Source organism: Haplochromis burtoni, unplaced genomic scaffold (genome assembly GCF_018398535.1).
Source record: "Haplochromis burtoni strain Fernald_Lab_line unplaced genomic scaffold, NCSU_Asbu1 Contig_44, whole genome shotgun sequence".
Classification (NCBI taxonomy): domain Eukaryota; kingdom Metazoa; phylum Chordata; class Actinopteri; order Cichliformes; family Cichlidae; genus Haplochromis; species Haplochromis burtoni.
In genome coordinates this window covers 2,706,291-2,714,009 of record NW_024582405.1, presented here as the reverse complement: position 1 = coordinate 2,714,009, position 7,719 = coordinate 2,706,291, and the positions used below count along the sequence as shown (strand labels likewise).

The window sequence follows — 7,719 nt, the reverse complement described above, 5'->3', positions numbered from 1 at the left end:
TCCAAAGGCGTGTAGTCTAACCACTACGCTATCCAGCTGCTATATCTATATATCTATATATCTATATATATTCTCACATTTAATCGTACAGCTGTCACACATATTCATTTTCTAAGAGTTACATTTCAAGATATACAATACAAGCATGTCCATAAGATACATTTTGCTTAAATCTACAAAAACCAATGACATGCAATTGTTGTTATCCACAATGCCCAGTTCCTTTGCAGATTTATTAACCTCTGCCTATCCTTACTTGCCACAAACCCTAAAATGCTCTGCTCATGTTGCTGACCTGTCAACCAAATTAGCTGCAAATGTCCTTCCAGCTGTTTGTCTTTAGTAACTACTACAAAAGTACTTACTTTCTGAAACATGTTGCTGCCATCAAATTCAAAATGAGCCTGTATTTTTTAGTGAAATACTAAAATGCCTCAGTTTAAACATCAGTTATTTTTTGTGTGGTCTATTAGGAATAAAATATCAGTTTATGGGATTTGCAAATAATTGCATTTCTGTGTACATCCTTACAGTCAAACACTTCAACATTTTATCTCAGATCTAACCTGTTATTTATTACCTGTTTTCTCAGCCTTTATTGAATAAAACTGGTGAAGCTCAGCACCTAGAGCTGAACGTTACAAGCACAGGAAGTGAAACTGAAAATGCATCTGCACCATCTTCCACCAATAACAGAGGTAATCTGATCACGACAGCCTGACCGAGCATTTTAAAATATAATTTTTTGGAGTTGTTTGTTGGACATTGGAGTTTAAACACGAAGAAGAATTATTAATCTTATTAAACACAAAAGTGTGCAGAGGAGAGAAGCTCTGAAGGACAGGGGTCCAGCTTGGTCCAATCTGTGTTTCTACAGATATCAAATGTGTAATCTCTACTTACTGTTCCTTCAGTACTTTTAAGTGTTTTTGTTGGCTGCTCTTGGACAATTCTCAGTACATATTTCAAGCTCTGATCTCTAAAAATGCATGTCCCAAAACAACTCGTACATACAGCAGAAAAATGGAAAAAATGTCTTCCTCTGTCATGATTATGAAGAGACATGAAGCTCAGCACAGAGACATATGTGTAAACATTAATTAAAGTTATATTTCTGTATGAAATCCGATGTTTTTACACTACGCTTTACACTAAAGCAACAGCAACAACAAAGTCAAATATCTTTTGCAAGCAGCAAAATAATTTACCTCAGAGTCAGCATACTAATTACCAGTGTTGGGTAAGTTACTTTAAAATAGTAACTTAGTTACATTACTAGTTACTTCTATCAAAAGTAACTCCGTTATTTCAAGTTACTCGTTACTTTCAGAGTAACTAGTTACTAGGGAAAGTAACTTTGGTTTTTCTCAGAATTCTCTTGTTAATGTGTTGCTTCCGTAACTGGATACCCAGCCAGACTGCCAGTCTTCTAGCTTGCTTACTTGCCACAAGTGCACTGTGCCACCTACCAATAGAAAGGAAAAAATAATGTGCACATTTCCACGAGAGAAATCCCCCGCCTGATTCTATCCTAGCCTGCTTTTTACATCCAACACAAAAACTGCAGTCGTGGTGCTTTGATTGTACTCAGAACTCAGAAATTCTGCCTTCTGAATAGGAAGATGTAGGTAACAGCAGACTGCAGATGAGCTGCATACAGGGCTGGACTGGGACAAAAAAATTGGCCCGGGCATTTTGACTAGAGACCGGCCCACCATTATAGGAAAAATCATAAAGCCTTTGAATGAAAATAAACACTGTTGTGACAGTGATGTACACTGTTCTGATGGTATATATGTATCAATCTATCAATTGTTTGTTGCCTCAGATAATAAAGACTCAGATAATTATTTTTTTAAAAGTGAGACATTTTAAATGAGAATAAGAAAGTATTTCCTTGTGCCCCCCCTCTCCCTGTTAATGCCCTCCCTGCCCCCTGGCAACACTTTGCTAGACCCGCCCCTGCACAGTTACCAGCTGTCAGCTACTTAGAAAAGGATCCTGGGGTTATTTGTCTCTCAGAAACAGTTCATAACTTCTCTTCAACTCATTCATGTCACCTAAAAGGTAAACCTGTTTCTCCATCACAGCTCTGATGATTCAGTAAGGACATCTCCTGGTTTCATCTTCATGTTTCCCTTTCACCAGATAACCAAATCATATCATGACCAGCAGCTTTACAGCTGTGGCTCCAGCAAACATCAGCTGATACTAGAAATTAATATTAAATAAATTCTAACAACAGCTGATCAAGCTTAAACGTGCTGCTGTTGTTTAGCGCGACATCCGCTGGTTTCCTCTTTCTGGCGCAAAGTGAGCGATACACAAACAAGAGAGAAAAGCCGATCAGCTGATCATTGATCAGTTTCATGATTGAAGTAGAAACAGGAGAGAGAGGGGAGAGAATGAGAGAAGAGACAGCTGTGCAGCGTAAACACAGAATAACTCCAGCTTTGTGCCTTTTTCATTGTAGCTGAATTACGGGACAAACTGTTCCCTTTCACCTCAATAAGAAACGCGTAATATTTTCTCTGAATACCAGACGGGACGGTTGGCAACTCTAATAACTTATGAACAAAATAAAGTTCAACATCATTAACTTCATAGCACCCACCCAGCTGTATAGAAACTCCGTCATGCTAGCTAGCACGCAGTACGGAAAAAGTCAGAATAACGAAAATAAACTCCACCTAAACTTGGTTCATATTTGACCCAGAGAGACTGCAGGTCATAACTTCTTACCTGAAGTTCAGTTCACCTGACACTCGGACCGGCGGCCGCTTCGGGTCTCTCCTCTTGCCTCCCTTTTCCTTCATCCACCTGCTGCCTCCACCACTTGCTAATGTTATTGAATCTGTGGAAGCTCCGCGATAGCCACCACACGAAGTAACGAGTAACGAGCCTATCTAAATCCCAGTAACGAGTAACGCGTTCCCGGTTTTGGCATAATAACTAGTTACCGTGCTCGTTACCACAATAATAACGTAGTTACTGTAACGCGTTACTTAATAACGCGTTAGTCCCAACACTGCTAATTACTGCCTTCCACACATTGTTATCAGTGTGGTCAGAAAATCTTCTCGGTTTGTTGAACCAATATAAAACTCAGTACTGAGTATTGATCCATGTCCACTCACTAAGACGGCGTACAACCCCATTTACCATGGACAATATGCAAATAACATGAACAAAGAACAGTTGCCTTGACTGCACAATCATCTTTTCTATGTCCTCTTGCAGTAGAAGAAAAAGTGGAGATCACACGTGAAGTCAGAGGAAAGGTAATGTTTTACCCTTTAATGTTTGTTCATCATTAAAGGACAACGTCTGTGTTCTGAACATAATGACAAGTTCAATTCGATTCAGTTTTATTTATACAGAGCCAAATCACATGTACAGTTTGAATCTCAGACATCGCAGCCAGCAAATAAAGTCATACAAGTGACTTCTTTACTCAGACTGAGCCAGAAGATGAAAATGAAGATCAGTCAGAGAAAAGAGAAGACACCGCAACAGGAGGAGGAGAATCTGAAACCTGGACTCCATCACAACCTTTAAACATTGAGAAGGGTAACAATGAAAACTTTACTTCTACAGTAACATGCATTGAGGGAAATAACTATTTTATGCTTTGCTCATTTGCAAAGAACTAAACAGTCTTACAAATCCAACAGATTCAACAGTTCAGATCCAAAAGTGTCTAAACGTCATTCAAAATGAGCGATATCATGTAAAAGCTGTCAGTGTGCACAATAACTGAGCTGGTTCACTTCTAGACACTGACCTTCTTCCAAAACATGGTTTATTAGCAAATACCCAAAAATGTCACTTCCCTTTGTCCTGAAAAGTGACCATGTCCTCAGCACCACCAATCAGAAGATGTAAATCAGATCATGTGACATTTAAACAGGCAATTTATCAGTTTGTTCACACAGTTATAATTTTGTTTGCTAACTTTATGTGCTATTTTGTATCTTAACAACAGTAGTCTTTTGATACATCACATTATTTTACATTACCTATATGTGCATCGTTATTTATTTTAGGCACAGTGTAGTTTGTGAAGCGTAACTTCTGTTAATGGATTATTGCTCATTCTGTTACTGTTTAGCAGTGTGTAAAACGTTTGGCTCCAATCCTTCAGTTGGACGGATTGAAAGTAAAGAGGTCACCTTTGACAGGGGCAGCATCTCGATTAATACATCAATGTATAAATACAACTAAGACTCTTTATATTTAACTGAAGGAGATTCATTTCTTCAAAATAACATATTTTGACACTTGATAAAGCATTTCTTCAATGTTCGATCTTTTAACCTGCCTGTTGTTAACTTACCCTGCAGGAGAGGAGTCAGCGAAGAGCGCAGCTGAAACAGAGGTAAAGATGAAGTCTTTGTATCGTCCCTGTTCACTGTCATAGCAAAATGAACACCAAACTGCTCCTCTAAGTCTACTTATAGCAGTCTACTCTGATGAAAAGAAAGTACACTGTCAGTTTTTTTGTTTTACAAATATAATAAAATCATCTGTTCCTTACCAGGTTCTGAAACACAACCTCAGGTGCACAACAAAACATGACAGACTACACAATGTCATCATTTATTTAACAGGAAAAAAAAGCCAAACTGCAGTAGCAGTGTGTTAAAAACTAAGTACACCATCGTCATCAACTGTGACCAAGTTTTGGCAATGTGCAGATCTGGAGCAGTGTGGGAAATGTGTGTTAATACAATCTTCCAAGGAGTGGACATAAATGTCGGACGTAAAATGCTCAGAGAAACTGCAAAAGCATGAGAGCTCCTGACTCTACATGCCCCAGTTAGCATACTAAATGTTAACCGTCATGTCAGTAGAAAAGGGCTGAACAAATACAGGTTCTTTGGAAGGTCTGCAGGAGAAAGTCTCTATTCTCTCTCTAAAAAAAAGTTTAGATTTGCAAAGCTTCATATGAACAAACCACAAAATATATCTGGAACAATGCACTTCGGACAGATGAGAACAGAGTGGAGATGTTTTCCCATAATGCATAAAACCAAACTCAGCATATCACCGCAAACACCTCAAACCAACTGTCTGCACTGTGGTTGAGACGTGATGATTTTGCATCCACAGAAAACCTTACAGTCGCTGAGTCATCCAGGAAGTCTGTATACTAAAGAAGTCAAAAGATATTTTGAACTAAATGTCACACAACAAATTTACAACAGAAAGGCTGAAAAAGAAAAGAACAAATGTGTTGAAATTGTCCAGTGAAAGACCAGACCTCAACCCAACTGATATTCTGTGGTGGGAGTTTAAGAGAGCTGTGCAAAAATAAACTACCACAAATCTCAAAGAATTGAAGCAACGATGTGAAAGAGTGATCACTTCAAGTTATTGCTGCTAAAAGTGGTTCTGCAGTTTACTTAATCCTGGGGTGGACTGGTTTCTCTTACGTAGTTTTTCACAAACTGCTTCATTTTGGTTCAGTCTTTGTTGAATACTGACAGGGAGCAACAAGTTACGATACATGTGTGAGATGTTTATCAATATGTTTTATTCTCTAATGCTTAAAATTTTATTTGTGAAGAAAGTAATTTCTAGCCATAACAGCTGAGGTTAAATAACAAGAATATGATGAGATAAATTAAGTTTTCAGTTATCGAGTGGTTAACACTGTCATTTGAGAGCGAGAAAGACCTTGATTTCACAAAAAATCAAGAGCTTGTCATCATTTTGTTATAAAGGTCGGTGGCTCTACCTGCACGCTAAGTTAAAATATCTGTTTTTCAGAGCTACACTATGAATGAAGACATACAGTCAAAGAGTAATGACACTGCAGCACCAGCAGAAAACTCTATAATCAAGATTCAAGCGACATCTGAAGCCAATAAGAAGGGTAATATTTTTTATTTGAACTTTGATAATACACAATAGCAAAACATATACATATACAATATTATTATATATATTTATATATATATACATATACATACATACATACATATACATACATACATATACATATTCAAACAAACCATATATATTTATAATATATTTATTGCCTGTATATATATATATATGTTATATTATATATAATATATAAAACACCCAGCACGCCCCTGCGGGCGGTTTATCCTTCAAGCTCGGGTCCTCTACCAGAGGCCTGGGAGCTTGAGGGTCCTGCGCAGTATCTTAGCTGTTCCCAGGACTGCGCTCTTCTGGACAGAGATCTCCGATGTTATTCCCGGGATCTGCTGGAGCCACTCGCCTAGCTTGGGAGTCACCGCACCTAGTGCTCCGATTACCACGGGGACCACCGTTACCTTCACCCTCCACATCCTCTCGAGCTCTTCTCTGAGCCCTTGGTATTTCTCCAGCTTCTCGTGTTCCTTCTTCCTGATATTGCTGTCATTGGGAACCGCTACATCGATCACTACGGCCGTCTTCTTCTGTTTGTCTACCACCACTATGTCCGGTTGGTTAGCCACCACCATTTTGTCCGTCTGTATCTGGAAGTCCCACAGGATCTTAGCTCGGTCATTCTCCACCACCCTTGGGGGCATCTCCCATTTTGACCTCGGGACTTCCAGGTTATACTCGGCACAGATGTTCCTGTACACTATGCCGGCCACTTGGTTGTGGCGTTCCATGTATGCCTTGCCTGCTAGCATCTTGCACCCTGCTGTTATGTGCTGGATTGTCTCTGGGGCATCTTTACACAGCCTGCACCTGGGGTCTTGCCTGGTGTGATAGACCCCAGCCTCTATGGATCTTGTTGTGCTGCCATGATTAGTGCCTCTGTGCTGTCTTTCAGTCCAGCTTTGTCCAGCCACTGGTAGGATTTCTGGATATCAGCCACCTCCTCTATCTGCCGGTGGTACATACCGTGCAGGGGCCTGTCCTTCCATGATGGTTCCTCGTCTCCCTCCTCTTTCTTGGGTTTCTGCTGCCTGAGGTATTCACTGAGCACTCGGTCAGTTGGGGCCATCTTCCCAATGTATTCTTGGATGTTCGTTGTCTCATCCTGGACTGTGGTGCTGACACTCACCAGTCCCCGGCCCCCTTCCTTCCGCTTAGCGTACAGCCTCAGGGTGCTGGACTTGGGGTGAAACCCTCCATGCATGGTAAGGAGCTTTCTTGTCTTTATGTCAGTGGCTTCTATCTCCTCCTTTGGCCAGCCTATTACCCCAGCAGGGTACCTGATCACGGGCAGGGCGTACGTGTTGATGGCCCGGATCTTGTTCTTACCATTCAGCTGACTCCTCAGGACTTGCCTGACCCTCTGCAGGTACTTGGTGGTTGCAGCCTTTCTAGCGGCCTCTTCATGGTTCCCATTTGCCTGCGGGATCCCCAGGTACTTGTAACTGTCCTCTATGTCTGCAATGTTGCCTTCTGGTAGTTCAATCCCCTCAGTTCTGACTACCTTCCTCTCTTTGTTACCATCCGACTACACTTCTCCAGTCCGAACGACATTCCAATGTCATTGCTGTATAGCCTGGTAGTGTGGATCAGTGAATCGATGTCTCGTTCACTCTTGGCATACAGCTTGATGTCATCCATGTACAGGAGGTGGCTGACAACTGCTCCGTTCCGTAGTCGGTATCCGTAGCCAGTCTTGTTAATGATCTCACTGAGGGGGTTCAGGCCTATGCAGAACAGCAGTGGGGACAGAGCATCTCCTTGGTAGATCCCGCACTTGATGGTGACTTGTGCTATGGGCTTGGAGTTGGCCTCTAG

At 40.9% G+C, this 7,719-nt stretch overlaps 1 long non-coding RNA gene across 1 annotated transcript; it reads left to right on the top strand.

The window, feature by feature from the left end:
• The first annotated feature begins 71 nt into the window (after positions 1–71).
• LOC102310000 lies at positions 72–5,926 on the top strand. Its single transcript, XR_315703.2, has 5 exons — positions 72–698; positions 3,241–3,281; positions 3,459–3,570; positions 4,344–4,378; positions 5,773–5,926. It is a non-coding gene; the product is annotated as an uncharacterized LOC102310000 (long non-coding RNA).
• The last annotated feature ends 1,793 nt before the right edge of the window (positions 5,927–7,719 follow it).